This window comes from Rhinolophus ferrumequinum, chromosome 2 (genome assembly GCF_004115265.2).
Source record: "Rhinolophus ferrumequinum isolate MPI-CBG mRhiFer1 chromosome 2, mRhiFer1_v1.p, whole genome shotgun sequence".
Taxonomy (NCBI): Eukaryota; Metazoa; Chordata; class Mammalia; order Chiroptera; family Rhinolophidae; genus Rhinolophus; species Rhinolophus ferrumequinum.
The window spans coordinates 55,899,783-55,918,041 of record NC_046285.1 but is presented as its reverse complement, the minus strand read 5'-3'; positions in this window follow the sequence as shown (position 1 = coordinate 55,918,041).

Sequence of the window (18,259 nt, the reverse complement as noted above, 5' to 3'; positions counted from 1 at the left end):
CAACCTCCCCTCCCCCCAGCCCTCCCCCGCCACACGCACCCCAGCCTCTTCCCCTCAGTACTTTGTGTTACAGCAGCGATTCATTATCAGAGGGAGGAGGACAGTGCGTCCCCCAACCCTCAATGGGTGTTTCATTAATGAATTACCAGATGCTAGTCATCAAAGGCAAGGGTATCTAAAACGCCTGAACCCAGGAGAAAGAGGACTGGGCCAGGATTGGGGAAGTCCTGGTTCTGCCTCTGGGTTTTGCCGTGACTGGCTATGGCCACACCCTCAGGTCTTTATCTAGTCGAGCCTTTTGTTTCACTCTATGGGTCTCTAAAGCTTCCTTCTCTGTAGTTAAATGGCGCTGTGGTTTGCAATAATTAAAATGTTTTCCCAACTGCTTTTTGTGTGTGGTGGGAGGAGAAGCTTCTATGGTTTTGGTCAAAACAGAAGCACCTCAGAGGCAGAAATAAACACGGTAAGGAGAAAAAAGATCTGCCCCAGTATTCACTAGGGGAGCTGCCGGTTTGTGTCAAGGAGGGAACAGTAAACAAGTTCTCAGAGTATGAATGAGAAGAATGAAAAAACTCTACCCCTTGGGGGATGTTGATAATGAGGGTGGCGATGCATATGTGGGGGGCAGAGAATCTATATGGGGATCTCTGTATCTGCTGCTCAGTTTTGTTCATCTAAAACTTTCCTTTAAAAAGTCTATTAAAAAAGGGAAAACAAAGCAAAAACCCCAAACCCCTCACTTCCACCCAACTCTTCAGATACCTTTTGAAGGTCTACATCCGAAGGACAAATCTCTGCAGAAAAATTTGGGGACTAGCAATGAAGAGGGTAACACACAAGCTGGATGGAGAGCTTTAGTTGGGAGTAAGCAAGTTTGAAACAAGTCGGTGATGTCCTGAAAGCCTCCCTAGGCCCCAGGAAGGCCCTAAGTCAGCTCTGTAGGGCAGAGTGAGTCCCACATCAGGGTGAGTCCCCTGAGTCTGGGCCTGCAGTCAGCAATTCCTTTTAGGGCCTGATGGATGTTCTGTGGGCACCTGTGAGTGTGGATGACGAGGTATCAATCATATTTGCTTTATGTATTCCCCAGGGTCACTTAGCTCAGAGGAGTTTCCCAGAATTTGCTGTAGGTCTAGTTCATTACCATGTCAATCACATAATCTTATCTGTTTTGTTCCAGTCAATTCAGAATTAAAACTATTAAATTTTTTTTTCTTAGTTGCTCAGATTGGATCCATGAGGATGAGATTTGAGTTCAATTAATGTACTTGTGCACAAGCCTTTTTCATCTACATTAGGACCTGCTTCTATCAACCTACAGTTGGGGGAAATTGGGAGGGATGAATCCTGTGGTCAGTATGGCCCCGTGTTTTTGTTGTTTTTTTTCTTTCCAGGTCTCTGTGAGGCTGATGACTTCATTGCCCACAGCCGTGTTTATGAGGTTGCGGTGGGTACTGTTTACTCTGCTGTGATCCCATCTCTGGCATCCCTAATCCTGTCTAGTTCTCTGTGTTTTCCTAGGAGCAGATAGGTGAGATAATGGCCCAGCATAAATCCATCAAGGAAATCCATCCTCTCCATGAAGAGGAAAAACAACTTATGTACAGACATCTGGCCTTTCATATATGAAGCATGAATAATAGGGGCAGCACTGGGACCAAGAAGTTTCTAGAAAGGCTGACTATGAGGTGGCAAATGTCCTGGCCTGTTGAGTAGGAAAATCTGCTATGTACTCTCAGACAAATTGCTTCCTTTCTCTTTCTCAGTTTCCTTATCAATAAAAATTAGGAATCAGCTTCTAAAAGCTCACCCCAGCCTAAAGCTTTAGGATGCAAGGTAATAATAGCCGATCCTTGTGGGTAACATACTGTCATCACAGTGTTGAGCTAAGAGTTTTCTAGGCACCATCCTGTATGTGAAGGTGACAGAGACACAGAGAGGTCAAATCACTTACCCAGGATCATATTTGGTAATTGGCAGCCCTGGGATTCCAAACTATACACTTTGACCCTGGTGCTCAGACCTATAAGCATTGCTCTATAGTAGTTCCCTGTGTGAACCAAATCAATGGAGGACCATTGGCTTTCAGGGCTTACACATCGTGATCATGTGTTTCTCCCTCCAGGAAGTGGTAAGATGTTCCGCTCTGTGACTGCCCTACTGCTTCTTCCTGTCTCTTCTCAATTTCTGCTGCTGCCCACTAAGATTCTACACCCAGAGGATCCGGAATCGTGTCGGGGAGTGTTCTTTTGAGAGGGAAGTATAGGTGAGAACAGCACCATAGCCCACTGATTTACCCCGTGTACATATGTGACCGGTGCTTGGGCTCAGCCATGATCGTGAGAACCAGGAGAAAGTGGAAGAGATACATAGAGAGATGAAAGTGCAGGTGAGACTCGAGTTGAGAGAAGAGAGTGTAGACAAAGAGACACAATCCCAAGAGCCAGCATGACAGATTCTCAGAAATGGTTGAAGATGAGAGTAAGAAAGCCTTTGGGATATGAATTTTTCACTCAGTGACTGTGCATGTTAACACTGACTTTTCAGGGCTTCCCAGGTGGTAAAAGCAGAATGGATGGACGCATTTTTTAAGTAAACCATGGGCTATATGATTATATAGGGCTTGAGAGAGGGATCAGAGCACAGATGTGAAATTTTAACATGGATTTCAGTATTAGAATGTGAAGGTTACTAACACTAAAAACCATTGGTGCATGCCCCTGCTTTGAATCTCTTTGGAGTTTTTTGAATCTCTTTGGAGTTTTTGAGGGGGTAATAAGGAGTAAGTGGTTAAAAGCACTAACTTTTTGAACCCCAGGAGTATTACTTCCTAGTAGAATAACCTTGGAAAATTTGTACAGCATACTTGTACCCTAGATGTTTCCTCTTTCAAGGGAGTAAAACTCTACTTCATAGTGTTATGATCATTAAGCCCGTTGAATGAACATCACTTAGAATAGTAGTTGGTACGTAGCAAGCACATGAAATGGTAATTATTATTTTATCAAGCAGAACAGATGCATTTAATTTGCTAACCCCACCATTTACAAATGATCCTCGCATATGTTCAAAAGCACTCTTTTTCTTGACTTGATTCTATTAGAATTCCATTTAATGCCATAGTTAAATCACAGTGACAGGATATGCAGTGTTTAGAAGGCAGATACAATTCTGTATTCAGAAATCGAAAAGGCAGAAATCGAAAAGAGAGTGAGGGGGGTTTTACTGAGATTTGTGGGCCCCTTCTCCAGGCCCTGGACAGCTTTCCCCTCTGAGTCCTGTGTATTAGCCACAGTGAAGGCTAAAGGCCAAGAGGCCCTTTCTGAGATGGGGTGGACCAAGAGCAGAGGGAAGATGGAGAATATAGTATCGAAGATCCTCTCAGCATATCAGGGAGGCTCTTCAGTTAAAAAGTTTTCCGAAGCCTCTGCCTTGTTATCAGGTGGGCATAAAGTCTTTTTTAGACCCTCCTGTCAGCTCCTAGCCTAGCAGATCTATTCCTCCCTTGCTTTCTGAAGAAAAAGAGTAGAATTTCAGCCATAAAGTCTACTTTTTAAGTATAAAAATCCACTTTGAAACAAGTTGGTGAAGAACTGTTCCCTTACTTTATCCTTTTGTGTTCTGTTTGTGTATCCTTTTAATCATTAAGATGCTAGAAACACCCCACAAATTTGATCATCGGAATCAAGGTCAAATTACTAAGATATTTTACTATCAATCCTCTTAATATAACACTAACCATGTTAGTCACTGTTTTCAATAGAAACAGAACCAATAGGAGATAGGTAGGTAGGTAGACAGATAGATCCCTGCACTGGACATGATGTTAGATGAGTATATATCATCTAACATCATGTCTAGTACATATATATATGTATATACACATACATACATATATATACATGTATGTATATACACATATTCATTAAAATAAATGTGTCTCTGTCTCTGCCTCTCTGTCTCTCTCTCTCTCTCTCTCTCTCTCTATATATATATATAGGGTTAGGGTTAGAGACATATATATATATATATATGTCTCTCTCTCTCTCTCTCTCTCTCTCTCTCTATATATATATATATATATATATAGAGAGAGAGAGAGAGAGAGAGAGAGAGACAGACAGAGAGGCAGAGACACATTTATTTTAAGGAATTGGCTCATGCAATTATGAAAGATGCCAAGTCTGAAATTTGTAGAGCTTGTCTCAGGTGAGAGTTGATGTTGCCATCTTAAGTTGCAAGTCTTGCAGTCTTGAGGAGAATTTCTTTCTTTGTTTTCTTTTTTTCTTCAGACACTTTAGTCTTTGTTCATAAGGCCTTCACCTGATCGATCAAGGCCCACCAACACACTATGGAGGGTAATCTGCTTTATGTAAAGTCTACTGACTTAAATGTTAATCACATCTAAAAAAACACCTTTACAGCACCATCTAGACTGGTGCTTGACCAAAAAACTGGCCACTATAGCCTAGCCATGTGGAGACATACAACTAATCACCACACTAATGCTTACTGATTATTTAGAGTCCAACGGCTTTATTTGTATGAACTCCCTGAATGCTCAAACAAGCCAGTGAGTTAGGTAACAGTCACTGCAGATGAGGAAACTGAGGCCCAGATAAGTAAAGTAGTTTGCCTCAAGTTACATAGCTGGTAAAGGGCAGAACTGGTGGCCAAATTCACTAGATGCAGCTCCTGAGGCAGAGATCTTGTGCAGGTCACTGCACTAACCTGGAGCACATGCACGTGTGCCACCTTCTTACTGACTGCAAACCACCAGCGCAGTGATTGACACCCACAAGCTGAGCCCTCAGCATTCCTCAAATCAGAGTCATACCAGAGCAAATAGTAGGTGCTCAGTAAGTGTTGGGTAATGAAGTGAATGAGTGAACAGATGCATCTCATCTATCCACAGACTGATGGAGGAAGAGTCTCCAGTCTGTATGAGGAGGGAATCTGAGGCACTGGAACATACTGGTGAGTAAAGACAGTTTTCACTCTCAAGGAGAGCCTGGCTTTTGTGGTGGTGGTGGTAGCGGGGTGCATAAAAACAAAAAGAATTGGCAATGTGGTAAAGATTATGATTTTTAATACCTTGGCCTTTGGGATAAGACAGAATTGAAGATATGATACTGCTTTCTCCCTGCATTAGACATGATGCTAGATAAGTTAATTAATCACTCCATGCCTCTTTTTCCCCATCTGTAAAATAAAATGAATATAGAGAGGGTGCCAAAAATATGTATACACATTTAAAGAAAGGAAAAAACTGCATTAAAATTGTAATATTCAATATATACCGGTAACAAAAGATGAATGTCGTGCAGGGAGTCACGCAGGGTCTCTGGTCCCGCTCCCCACATAAGAACCCAGGATATGGTGAGGCCAAAAAGGAACACCCACGGAGCCATAGATGGGGGAGTCATACCACTATATTCTCGCTGGCGGCATCTGCCTCTCTGCAATGCGCTCTTGCTAGCTCAGCCACCATCTTCTTGCTAGCCCCCATTTGCTGCTAGCGTAGCCACAGCAGTTATATTAGTGGCCAATGGCTCATTGGTTACAGCTGACGGCCAAGTAACCACAGCTGATGGCCATCTAATCACAGTTGATGGCCATTTACTACCTGAGCCAGCACCTTTCCACCTTTCCGAGAGCCTGGAAACTGCACTCCTGGCTCTGCCCCCACAGTGAATACAAGTCATATATACACATTTTTTGGCAACCCCCCCACCCCCGATATGTAACTCACAGTGCTATGAGAAGCCATCAAAATTGACTGGCGTAAGGCCAATAAATGCTGAGCCCTGCATTGGGAACATGGAAAGTGTTTGATAAATAACTGTAGTATAAGAACCTGGTGAGTCTCCCATGGTCATAGATGGGAGGGTGGCAAGCAGGCTGTGATTTCATCTTGTTGACCTAAATATTTGAACTAAACTCCCAGCTACGTAAGGGAGAGAACATTTTCGGCAAGGGGAAGAATTTATACTAAAATGTGGAGCAGTGACAAACAAGTAAGGTGTATCTCAAATTTGGCCTGTATATGCATTTTTTAACTGCCCAAAAAGTAAATTAGATTTAACTTTGAAAAACTGTATGATTTCACCTAAAAGTCTAAATTATGATAAAAAAAAGAGGTGGAAGTACTCTGCAGGAGTAGATCTACTCTCTGGTTTCCTACTTCTCCACAGCGCCTGCTATTCCCACTTCATTAAGTTATGTCACTTCTCTGGCTCCTATGGGCTTCTGGTGCTGGTGTTCACATAGGAATGGCCAGTAGTACGTAGGTGAGTGGACAGGACTTCCGAGCCATGCTAAGGAGTATGGACTTTATCATGTACCAGGTAATAAGGAGCAGTCACAGAATTTGAAGCAGAGACTTGAGCAGATTGGTATTTTAGAAAGATTTTTCTAGGCTGCAGGAGGCAGAGATAGACATCAACTTCATGAAAAGGCTGTGGACACTGTGGAAATGTGTTCACGAGAGGGTTTGAACAATATGAAAGGCAGAGGCATTGGAGACAGAGAGCTCACCTGTCAGAGATGGATGGAGATGAGTTTTGTATGCCTTTGTGTCGTTTTAAATTTCGATGTTGAGCCAAGAGCAATAATAATTTTTTAAATGCTGGTTGGTTTTGTCCACCAACACGGGACAGAGACATTACGTGTGTGTCTGAAGGAGAGCATTGGATTGGAAACAGGAATGTGATTTTCTCCCTCAGTTTTCACCATTTCAAAGATGGAGGAGAAGCTGCACCTTTTGGATTTACACAGTGTGTCCCGTCTTTAATATGACTCCTTCCTAAGAGATTTTCAAGGATAATTATATTATGCAGGATTTTAGTGTGTAAAATAAACTCTGCTCTCTTATATGGAGGACTAATAGAATTTGGGACAGGGAGGATTGGTGAGGAAGAATGAGCATTGAGATTATTTGCAATTAATATGTAGATGTGAGTGATTGGCTCTAACTGGGTTTATTTGGATTTTTCTTGAGGGCAATAGGAAGACATGAAAAGCTTTGAAGTAGGAGGAGCAGAACCTGATTAGGTTTGTTTGATAATGTTTTTGTGAGGACAGAGCCAGGAGTGCAGTTTCCAGGCTCTCGGCCTCCCATGGAAAGGTGCTGGCTCAGGTAGTAAATGGCCATCAACTGTGATTGGATGGCCATCAGCTGTGACTAGTTGGCCATCAGCTGTAACCAGAGAGCCATTGGTTCACTGCCGTGGCTACCCAACAGAAAATGGGGGCTAGCAAGAAGATGGTGGCTGAGCTAGCAAGCACGGATTGCAGTAAGCACAGCAGGTTGTGAATAGCGTGGTTCCTGTTTCCTGTTTTTCCAACCCAGCCGCCAGCGAGAATATAGTGGTATGAACCCCCTATCTATGGCTCCGTGGGTGTTCCTTTTTGGCCTCACCACGTCCTGCGTTCTTATGTGGGGAGCGGGACCAGAGACCCCGCAGGCCACCTTGCATGACAGTTTTTAACCACATTACTCTGAAAGAGCGGAGAATGGATTATGGAGGAGGACCCTGGAGAGGTGCAAGAGTGATTCCATTTAGAAAGATGTGGTTATATTCTAGGTGGGAGCTGGAGGCCAGGCTGGGAGGGTCCAAATTGAGAGGAACATGGGAGTAACTGGTTGAAAAAGTGTGATGGGATCAGTCACGTGTATGCTGTGAACTGCCTTAATTAGGGGGCCATTGAAATATTGTAGGACAGAGAGCTCAGCATTTCCCCTCTCACTTACCATATACACGATAGACTACAAGATTCTGTGTAATTTCAGCTTCACGAGCTATAAATATTTCCCAATTCAAGAATATAATACTTAACATTTATTGAGTCCTAACTGTATGCTCACCATTCTAGGTCCTCTATCTGAGACTTCTAGAAACATAAACTTGGCTTCCCTCTATTTTACTGAAAAAGTATATTTCATTGCCAGTGTTGGCCTGAATGAGTAAGCTAACTAGCTATTAAATTTTAAATTAACTATTATATAATTGTGGGGACAGAGCCCCAGAGAGCAGTTTCCAGGCTCTCGGCCTCACGTGGAAAGGTGCTGGCTCGGGTAGTAGACGGCCGTCGGCTGTGGCTAGTTGGCCGTCAGCTGTATCTGGTTAGCCAATTGGCCCCTGATATAACTGCCCTGGCTGCGTTGGAGCGTGGAGTCGGTCGGTTGGCAGAAAAGCGGACAGCAGGTCGCACGTCGTGTGAATCCAGCCTCTAGTGAGACTATAGTGGTACGACTCCCCTACCTATGGCTCCGTGGGTGTTCCCTTTTGGCCTAGCCACATGTTGCGTTCTTATGTGGGGAGCGGGAGCTGAGACCCCGCCGGCCGCCCCGCACGACACTAATACTAGCAAGTGAATTATGATTCATATTCTAATGTTCACTGGCTATGAGTCATAATGAAGTTGTTGAACTCAAGGTGGCAAAAATAAATGGCTAATAATGAGTTGTAACTCCAGATTTCTTACATTGCAATCGTGGTTTTGCTGGTTGCTAGCTGTGTAACATTAGGCAACTTTAGTTACTAATTATCCTCAGATGCCTCACTTTTTCACAGGCAAAATAAGGATACTAGTATTACTACCATCACTGAGCCATGCTAAGGAGAGGTTTATTACATAAAATACATTGAGAAGGCCTGGCACATGCTGACTACTCAAGAAGTCTTATCTCTTCTAATAACTTGTGTAGAAGGAAACCGGTAGGGATCTAAACCAGTATGGAACAGTGAGGATGGAGAATAGGGCGAAGGTGGGAGATTTTGCAGTGGGAGAAACTGCCTTATCATGCCATAAAATGAAGTATGTATGTGCGTATAAGCAAATAATTCAAACCCCATACCCCATAGAGAAATAATCAAAACTAATTGAAATTAATTTTCCAAAGGAGTGTGTGTGTGTACTTTTGACCTTCAAATGAAAAACTAAACTCTCAGGATACAATCTGCCACCGTTTCAGACCATTTTTTTCTCTGCCTGAGAAAAGGCTACTTTTTTGTGAAAGTTGCACAAGGTAGAGGTTAAACCAGATGGCATCAGAATCAATGAGTAAACATGAGAAATAGGACAAAGAACGCAGCATTGCAAAAGTCCCACAGTTAGGAGTGAACATGAAACTGATTTTCTGTTACTCTGACCTGTAATACCACACACATGTGGGCTCAGGACCACTACATGAGAGAGTTTTGCTGACGGAATAATCTAGGCCTCACAGCTGCAGAGACCAGGCTGGCTGGAAATCGGCTTCTAAATATTATTTGCCCCCTGTAACTGTCTTCTTTTACCTCCTTGACATTGATGGTGGCTGCCACTTTTCCACAAACTTCGTTAAATATTTACTAATGACATAATTTGCTAAACATGGCTCCAGTACTTAGAACATGCAAAGACTTGTTTCTTCTGATTTGCTACATTATCATTTGATGAGAATTCTTTCAATCCCTTGGCAGGATATGGAAGAGAAGCTTTTGGTTACAATCCAGAAACTAACTGTGCTGTCCAATTTGGTAGCCTCTAGTCTCACATGTTGACTATTTTAATTTTAGTTAGTTAAAACTAAAAATTCAATTCCTCTGTTGTAGATGCCATATTTCAAGGGATCAATATAGTGAATGGTTATGTACTGGACAATGCGGACGTAGAACATTCTATCATCTCAAATTTGTCTAGTGGTCAGCATTATACTAGAGTATTCAGATCACAGTTCTATAATTGATTTGGCCAAATACACAGGTTCTCTATCTTTTGAAAGTTGCTATCCCTCTAAAAATGAGTGTATTCTGTGGATACAGTAATAAATTACCACACATTTAAAACATCAAATTTTTTATCTTCAAGTTCTGTAGTTTAGAAGACCAAACTTGGTCTCACTGGGCTAAAATTGGGTTGTCAGCAGAGCTAGGTATCTTTCTGGAGGCTCTGTTCCTTGTCCTTGCAGATTCTAGGCACCACCCACAGTCTGTCACTCTTGGCTCTCTTCCTCCATTTTCAGAGTCAACAACTTGGGCGAAGTCTTTTCCTCCTTGTCATCTCTTTACTTCTCTCTCTTTTGCCTCCCTCATCCACTTATAAGGACCCTTGTAATACCATTGGACCCACTGGGATAATCCAAAATTATCTCTACATCTCAAGGTCAGTTGATTATCAACCTTAATTCCATCTGCAACCTTCATTCCCCCTTTGCCATGTAATGTAACATACTCCCAGGTTTGGGGAATCAAGACATAGATATCTTTGGGTGGGGCTATTCTTCTACGTTGATAAGCAAATGTTTTATAGAGGACATTGATTTTCTTTAAAGAGAGATTCTATGTAAATACATTACAGATAATTATTCATATGTTTCTGATTTAACAAAAAAGTTGACTACATGTAATGAAATAATTTAGTTAATTGCAAGAAAAATAACATATTAATAGCGTATACTTATATGCACCAGATACTGAGGTCTATCTATGATTCTAAGAGCTTGTACGAACTCATGAATCAATGGAGACATTAATAGCACTTTAAGTAGTAGTGTGGAATAAATGCAGGAGATATACGGAATATTAATCAGGAAAATGATGTTCTCTTTCTAGCATAGATACCTATTTACCTGTGCAGTTTCCCTGAATTTAAGTTGTTTTTTTTTTTTTTGCATAGATAAAAGAACAGATAAAATTATCTGTGTGGTCCCTTCCTAGTCTTAAAATTTTCCTTTATGAATTAAGGCAGAAGAAAAGATAATTTTTTTAAAAAGCACAATATCAAGCTGTACAGAATTGCCACTTATTATTTCCAAATAAAATAAAACAGTAGGCACAGGAAGACTAAAGAGAGATGGTTTAATCAGAGATAGCAGGGCATGTTTTTTATTTTTGTTACAAGATAAGATATACTATGACTGAAGAGATTAAAAAAAAAAAAGGTAGAAATAGTCCACCTGAGCCTGGGAATTGTGATTACATACACTGCTGTATTGAGGATCAAGAGTAGAAAAGGAGGAATACCCAGAGAACACTTGTATTTCCAGTTGGTTAAACTGACAGTAATTATTAGTCCAAAGCATGTTAAACAACTTTTCATCTCCCTGCTTTATTTTAATCAGGTGGTTAGAAAAACACATGAATATTAGTACCATTACAGGGGCTACACTTTTTTTCAAAAGCTGTCTGACTTTACGCAAATAAGCCTTCACAGTCCACAAAGTTCATAAACAACTGAGACTCTCTCTGCTGTAGGCATGGACATGTGTGTTATGCAGGAGCTCACTCAGAGATTGTCCCAAAGAATAAGAAAGGCCTTTTCCCCATAAAATTCTGCAAGAAGCCTTTTGAATGAAATAAACCTTGCGTTTGAGAACTCCGAAGAGCCCAAACTTTCAGACCAAGGTTTTTTAAATCTATTTTGTCTAAAGGGTGTTACTCTAGACATCAGATTCTTAGAAATCTTTGGGCCTAAATATATTAATAACTGAGCAGTGTTGAGCACCTTGAAACACTCTAACCTAAAGGTATCTTTACTCAAAAACTATATATAAAATTACATATACTATCAATTAGAAATTTTCCTGTAGAGGAATTGAAAACTAATTAAATAAAACTACAATATCTCCTATATCTCTATAATCTATTTACCAATCTGTCATCTGTCTACCTATGATATTCTGTGAACTATTATGCAGCCCACTGAATATAACACACTTATTAAAATTCCATTATAATTTGGAATTCTTCCACTGATTTTGAAAAAGAAATATATACTCTCTCTCCTAGAAATTGTATGTGTTTTCACCATCTATTACATGTATTCACTCAGTCAATAATTTACTCATTTTTTATATTTTAAAAGGACCTGTTATTTGCCAGCCTCTGGAAATACAATGATGAAAGACTCATATTCCAGTGAGGGGGTGACAGGCACCTGTCCAAATCATTGTAATGCCGTATGATAGGTAGGTATGTAAAGGGTTATGGAAACGGTGTGGAGGAGCACCTAAAATTTGATACAGGAAGGAAAGGCCAGATGTTGCATTAAAAGGATATTACTTAAAACTGACTTTTGAAGAATATGAATGAATAATTATTTCTTCCGTTCATTCACAGATTGCTACTCTGTGCCAAAGCAATGCAAAAACAAAGCCACTCCTTTTCTTAAGTAATTCAAAATCTATTTGAGAAATTGACCTATAAAGAACCAGAGTACAGGGTGATTGTTGTTAGGATAAAATGTGTGTGTGTGTGTGTGTGTGTGTGTGACAATAGGGGGATGCTGTGGTAAGGTGTCAGGAGGACGCATGAGATTAGGGAAGGAAACATCAGGGAAGAAGAAAACCATTTCAAAAATGGAAGTTGGAGAAATTTGGGCCAGAATATTTGTTCTATCAGATAGGGAGCCATGAAACATGAAGCCTCAAGGCAGGTAAGGAAGAGAGGCTGTGAAGGGTCTGCCATGCTGAAGATTTCGAGCTTTGTCTTTTAGGTTCTGTGAAATCCTCGAATGCTTTTATGTAGAAGCACTGGACATTTTCTGTATGCTCCCGCTACGTCCATTCTGCATTCATCTCCGCCCTGCTCTGTGGCACAGGAGGTGAATCTTTATAGTTGCATCTGTGGTCCCTCTTGCCCTGTGGCTTTGATCAAAGAGAAACACCTGTAGGAAATCAGAGGGCTGGAGGGGAGTAGACTGGCAGATGCTATTGGTGCCCTATGTTATCTTTGTCAGGATAGTACACTCATTGTGCAGCTGCTGCAGGTTGCTGCTGGCAACTTACATTTTAGCAGCAATAAGGAGAGTCCTTGGCGGGTGAGGGCCATTTTACCAGAAGATGCCTAGGAAGCCATGTGGCTCTACACTTTATCAGTGGCCAATAACCAGTAATTGGCCAATGCAATGGTATGCAAGCCCAGACCCTTTGTATCTAGACTGCACAATCTCTGTGAAAAACTGAGACTCCAGAGCTCCTCGAGGATGCAGGCTGAGAATGAATTTCTTCTGAAACCAAATTGTTGTCTAGCTTCTTCCCTTGCTCTATCTGTATTCCCTTTGCCTTCAGCAAGCAACTTAGCTGGTCATGGTTTCTAAACTGGTAATACTAAGAGATGTGCCAAATTATCTCCTGTATTCCAGACATACTCTTCCTTAACTCTTGTGGAAGAGTAGTCTAAGTTCTCCTTTGTAGTCAGGATCACAGGGAGAGTAAACATCTAGATGAGGGACATCAAGTAACTATGAGACCAGAGCTGCTTATTGTGAGCTGGTTACCGTCAGACCCACCGAGTCTAAGTGTTAGCAGCCCCAGCAGCAATTATTTATAAAATGGAAGGATCACATTATTGTTATTATTATTATTATTATTGTTATTATTATTATAAATAAATGATAAAGATTTATTTAAGTGTCTTAGGGTTTGCAAAGTGGAAACACAGGTAGGCAAAACCCCAGAAGTGTTCAAAAAAGAAAAAGAAAAATTAAGAATTCTTATAATAAAAATTTCATTCTCGAAAATAATCAGTCTGGCATTCTTAGCCCTAGAATTGGTCAAGCATGCTTTTCAGTAAGTTGTCAGGCAGTCTGGGTGGTGGATACCAGATAGTCTGGAGAATGGGTATAAGGTGGTCTGGATGTGTGAGTCCTTTAAGGGGTAGAGAGAGGGTTATCTGAAGGTCTGACATATATCCAGGCATTACTGGAAAGTTCGAAAGTTCAAGTTCCTAGGCCAGTTAAAGCAAGAATAGAACTGTTTCCACATACATCAACCTATTTGATTTTGTATTTTAACAGCTATAGTGATTCAATTTTATTTCTACACTCCATTCCTCAGTAAAAACATGGCAACGAAAATCAAAAGGTTTCAGAGGATTTTTGTGAGTAGTAAATGGGTTAAGGACTACAGTATTTGGCAGCTGTCTCCTTTTTAACACCTTTCAGTTATAATGGGCAAACAATGAGCTTTACATGTTTACTTTACTTTCTGCTTTAAGAAAGTAGAAAAAGAACAAATGAACCCCAAATACGTGTGTGTACCTATATATCTATGACTATCGATATATGTATTTTAAAAATTGTATACTTTAAACATGGAAGGGTTACATCTTGGTTGCCTTAAAGAAGGTCCAAAGGGCATAAGTAAGCTGAACAAGCAAGTATCCCAGACTTCCATGTCACCAGAACATCTTAACGGTCACCACTCACACAGCTCATACTGTAACCTCATGGGAGACACCTTATGACCAGTGTAATAGAGGGACAAAAACAACTCAGGCTTGCTTTATGGGTGGTTCAGCTCAGTACTTTAGTGTGGGCTAAAAATGGGCTGCTGTTACCATATAGCCCCACTCAGGGGCAGCCTTGAAAGACAAAAGTAATGAGAAAACTCCAGACAGGAAACAGGGCTTTGGTCAGTATTACTCAGTGTTCAATTTTGTTGAAAGATAAGTGGTTCAAAATAAGGATATACATGAATGCGTGTGCAATGCCGAATGGCTTTTCTCATTGGTTGGAGCCCTGTAAGGAGCAAAATTGGTGGACGAGGGACAAAGAAGGTCCAGGGAAGAAGAATGGGGTGGGCATGTGGGAATGGACACAAAATAAGAAGAATTTACCGTCAAATGTTGGCACCCGTCAGAGAATATTCACTGTCAAAGAAACATAAAATAACCAGGTGTGGAAGAGACTGGTCCAATAGGTAATCAGCCAACCTCTGCACTTGCTCCGTGGACTCATGAATGGGCTAGCCATGGTGACAAGGATGGAGACTATCTATGGACACAATAGCATAGGCTCCCTCTCACCAAAACTGATCTAGCTAATGCCACAGCTAAATGTCCAACCTCTCCACAAACAAATGTTAATGCTGAGCCCTGTATGTGACACCATCCTTTAAGTAAACCAATCAGACACTTGGAGGTAAGTTGATAACACTGGACTCCTCCCCTCCTGACAAGGGCAATGATTTGTCCTGAGCAGTAATGACACATATTTCATGTATGTTTTCCAAGTATGTTTTGCAGCAGTATCAATCAGCATCACCTGCAAGGACTCACAGAGTGACCTATTGGATGGGAACATAATATTATCACAGAGTGACCTATTGGATGGGAACATAATATTATCCCAAATCAAGATAACCCCTTTATGGCAAAAGAGGCATGGTGGTACGAACATAGCAACAGATCCCTCTGGTCCTACCATATATTGAATCATTTGGAAGCTTCTGACCAGATGGAGCCTGAAAATACCTGTTTTAGGGCCCAGCTGTAGTACCAGCTTGGAGATGGGGACGGTAGCCTTCAGAAGGTAGTCCGTTTATCCTAAACCAATGGCTATTTTATGGTGCTATGTCCCAAACAGGTAGAAGACATGAGTTCAGAAATCAACAGATGGAGGAAGTAGTGGTCCTAGTTCACCACTGGGAGAATTAGTGTTCCCTGTCTCCTCAACTTTAGATCCTATGTTTCTAGAGACCCTATTTCCCAGAGGAGGGGTACCTCCACTCGGAGACACAGCAAGAGTCCCACTAAAGTTAAGCCATTGCTGATACCTGAACACTTAGAGTTCTTCATCAAGCAAAGAAAGGAATTCGCATAGTAGCACAACTGTATACACTGGGGTATTTTAACCTGATTATCCTAAGGAAGTAAGATAGCTTAAGAGGGGCATGGAGGAATATGTTTGGTACTCTAGTGAACTTCAGAGTATCTCTTGGTACTTTCATGCCTGACTTTAATTCTAAATGAACAAGTACAGTGACCATTGCCTGGAATATTGTAAGGGGGTATCAAGTTTCTTAGGAGTGAGAGTCTGAGTCATCTCACCAAATAAGTGACTGAGGCCATCTGACGTTCTAGGTAAGAATAAAAGGAATTTAGAAGGGTAGGAGAAGGAGATGATGAATATCACTTACAAATTTGAAACCGGTTGTAGCAAAGAAGGCTATAATTTACCCTGCTAATGCTCCTCTTACACGTTTTCTCAGAAATTGAGACCAACCCAAATTCTGAAGAAGCTGAGAACAGATGGGAGTTGCTTATTGTGAGAAGCAAATGGATCTGAGAAATTCAAGTGGTAGATCGTGGCAGTAGCTATGGGGACCTCTCCCAATTGGCTGGGCGGGTGCACTCCTCCCCTGGTGGCTACAGGTCTTGGCTGATAACTGCTCAAACTGCTATAATTCTCTGGAAGATTGTCCTATGCTGATTGAAGCTGCCATTCCCAGAGATTTCTGAGAAGTTAAACTGTCCCCTCCTCCAGGAGCCAGTGGAAAGCCAGTGACTGACCAATGGACAGATATAACACCACGGCCCTCCTTTCCCTGGGCAGGAAAACCTCTTACAATTTACGTTCTAGAGCATCTTATGGGATTAGATTGAGCCTAATCCTCTCCTGAAATCACATTTTTGCCTAACTCTGTCCTTTGTCTTTTCTCACGCTCCTTACTCCCTTACAGATTTAGTTGAGTACTCCTTCATAAATCACTTGCACACAATTACCTGTCTTATGCTCTGCTTCCTGGTTACCAGATCTAAGTCAATTGGATGTGGCAATGGCTGCATTGCCTGCTGAGGACCATAGTCCCATGACTGTCATTTTCTGTAGCGATAGTTTTCTAAAGGCTCTCTCCCCTGTCCCTTTAGGATGCCTTTTGGTAGTGGCTTTCTCCTGTTGAGAGTGCTGGGGTCTTTCCATTTTTTGAATCTTGCTCATGACTTTGAAAAAACAGTCCCTTCATTTAACTCTTCTCAATTCTCCCATTTTTGTGTGACACAGATTTCCTCTCCCAATCCTGACTAATAAAGTAGGGACAAGCAGGAAGTGCTCAGATCAGATTTTTATTATAAAGATCAATCTGTAGAGGAGAGATCACAGGAAAGGCAAGTCCAGCTACAAAGAGGTCATTTAATAGGTTACTGTAATAACCCAGAAAATAATGGAAAAAGTTTAAACTTCAGTATCCATGGAGATAGCCTGTTGGGGATAAATTTGAGAGCTAGGTAGGCAGTAAAATTGGTTTAAGGGTTAAAATGTCCTAACTTCCTGATAAAGCCACACTTGTTGTCTTGTGAATTCATTAAACAATGATTGTATTCACACAGATCAAACAAATTTACAAATATATGGTAATGGAAGGAGAACTGACTCTAGGTAGTGAACATACAATGTGATATACAGATGATTATTACAGAATCGTACACCTGAAATCTATGTAACTTTACTAACAATTGTCATCCCAATAAACTTCAATTTAAAAAAACAAAATAAAAATAGAATAAATAAATAAATAAATAAATAAATAAATAAATATACGCTTACTCTCTAGACGCTTGTGGTCAAAATGGAGAATCATTTGGATAGTCATTTTAAAAGGCAAAAGAAAGTAAATGCTATACTCGAGTTACAAGCAGAAGACAGTGAAAGCACATAATAAGGAATAGCCATGATTCTAAGGTTATAAAGTACAGAATTGGCTAATTTTTATAACTAAACATATGTCTCCAAAGGAATTGCTATATTAACCAAACATCTCTGAGTAACTACTTAATAGTCAAAAAAAAAGCCATGAATGGATTTTTTAGCATTCATCTTCCAGGGACTATGTTTAATTATCTTAATTATATTCACTAATGCTATTAAAAGAGTTACAAATAAATCACTATTAAATATTAATTAAACAGTTGTTAGCATTTGATGGGGTTAATATACATACAAATTGCTAACTCTAAATTTTCATATAAATATAATGGAATAATAGTGTGTCTGTTATGTATATGGCCTTCATAATTATATATGCTGCATACTTTATTATATGTTAATATTCTCTGTATATGACCATATATTAAAATTATATAATATAAAAAAATTGTATATGAATACATACTTTTAACCAAATTTTTCTTCTGGTAAAACATTCAAACTAAATGACAAAGTTATCCCTTGTTCCTCCAGCAATGAATAATAAGCAAAAATATGAAAATGTAAAAAAGTATGTAAAGATTTCAGAGAACAGTGTGGCTGAAGTATAGGATATAAAAGAATAAATGTCTAGAGAGAAGGTTGTTAAGGTTGGCTGAGGCCAAGCTACGAAAGGCCTGTTTGATCATGCTAGGAATTTGGTTGGGATTTGGGGACTGATCAGATATTAATAGAGGAGGGTCAGGTCACTGAGCTTTCCAGATTGGTTGATTGAGTGGATATAATCCTATTCACAGATACACATCAGAGATTTTGCAGGTTCCTTTCCAGGTGACCATAATGAAGTATCACA